This window comes from Rattus norvegicus, chromosome 2, assembly GCF_036323735.1.
Source record: "Rattus norvegicus strain BN/NHsdMcwi chromosome 2, GRCr8, whole genome shotgun sequence".
NCBI classification, from domain to species: Eukaryota; Metazoa; Chordata; class Mammalia; order Rodentia; family Muridae; genus Rattus; species Rattus norvegicus.
In genome coordinates this window covers 118,092,480-118,094,320 of record NC_086020.1, presented here as the reverse complement: position 1 = coordinate 118,094,320, position 1,841 = coordinate 118,092,480, and the positions used below count along the sequence as shown (strand labels likewise).

The 1,841-nt window shown below is 49.7% G+C and overlaps 1 pseudogene; it reads left to right on the top strand.

The window, feature by feature from the left end:
- Positions 1-553: 553 nt before the first annotated feature.
- On the top strand, positions 554-679 carry LOC120101273 (small nucleolar RNA SNORA48; annotated as a pseudogene).
- The last annotated feature ends 1,162 nt before the right edge of the window (positions 680-1,841 follow it).

The following is a 1,841-nucleotide window of genomic DNA, read 5'->3' as shown; positions in this document are numbered from 1 at the left end:
ACGGTTTATTTCCTCTCATAGCTCCTAGTCTATCATGAAGAAAAGTCAGGGCAGGAACCCAAGGCAGGAATCTGGAGGCAAGAGCTGAAGCAGAGACTTGGAAGAACACTCTTACGGGCCTGCTCTCTACAGCTTGTTCAGTTTCCTTATTATCCAACCCAAGACCCCCAGAAGTGGCACTGCCCACAGTGGATATTCCCACAGACTTGCTTACAGGCCAACCTGACAGAGGCATCTTTCTCAATGAGATTCCCCTTTCCAGATGATGGTGACACAGAAGTAACTAGCCCAATAATGTTGTCCTTTTCTGACTGACCCCAAACTGTATCCCTCACTCCCTGCCCCCCAAAATACACATTAGAATCTCTGAAATTGCTCAAATTCAGTAGCTTTTAGTGCTTTGAAAAATGCAAGAAACAAAGGAGGTCAGATAAAATCTTACAGCAGATCCAAGACTTCCTAAAAGTTATTTCTACCCCAAGAATCACAATCCGTCTTCCTGTTATTCTGGGTGACCCCAGGTCACCTCTGCATGAAAATACCTCCTAACCCCCTGGCAATTGGCAAAGAGACACCTTGTGGTGGTGGTGGCTTTAGATCAGTCAGAGGCAGTTCTTTGTTCATCCTAGCTCAATGCCTGGCTTGGTGGCCAAAGCTGTTTTATGCCTAGGACACATAAAAATAAATCAAATCAAATCAAATCAAATCAAATCCAGAGAGCACAGCATGGGAGGAGGAAGACTGAGATCTGTGTTCCACAATGTGACTCAGGTGTGGGTGGGGAAAGATGCCCATAGACCTGCCCCTCAACCCACACCTGCTGGCCACCACACCATACAGCACAGACAAAGGGTTGTCACCCAGAAGTCTATCAGCTGGGGCCAGCCTGTGGCAATAGTGACAATGCCCAAGTCTATGGTGGATAGATGACAAAGAAAGAGAAGTGGAACAGCGTAAGTGTTATGAAGAGAGATGGAACTAGAGACTCAAGGGTGGAGAGGAGTACCCTGTTGTGAGTGGCCAGCCCTGCCATTTGGGTCTATGGTGAGGTCTCAGCCCCAAGCTGCTGCTGAAGGCCACAACTGGGTCCTTGTCTACAAGGCAGTGGGGATCAGTGTCAATGTCCCTGGCTCATATTACCACTAGAGAACATGACCATGTGAATGCCAAGGGGCTGTGTAGAACTGGCTCTGCCCCTTACTGGCTTTGGCACTCTGAAGAGCCAACTCCACCCTCAGCCTCTTGACAGCTGCAGCACTCAGGGGAATAGGTCCTGCACCTTGCCCAGGTGTCACAGTGGAGCTGGCTTCCATTGCATACCCCGAGGGTATGGTGTGGGAGAGGTAGCCTAGCCCTCCATATGCTACAAAACTTGGGAGAGTGCACACCTTGACTGGGCAGCACAGTGGAACTGGTTCTGGAGGCTTGGGTGTGGGTGAGCTAGCCTGAGAGCATGAGAGCAGGAGTGCTGTCCCTGGTTCCTGCTGCTGCTGCTGGTTTTGGATTGAGCAGTGGTAGAGAGTTTGCTGATAAGGGAGAGCCATTGCAGACACTGGCTCAGCTACCAACCATGCCCAGATCCAGGGCTCTGAGCTGGCCTACCCCAATATCTACATCATCTGTGAATGGTTGGGACATGTGAAAGGGCCAGCCCTGCTGATCCGAAGTTTCAGGATCTCTGTGACACATGATAACAACTAGATAACCAGGAAGAGCCCCAGCGAGGATCCAATATTGTTGCTGTCACAGAAGCTAGAGATCTCGAACCATTGCAATGGACATTTGCAACTGAAGATGGATGGATAGGGAGATATACTGTGAGACACACTGTGACATCCTAC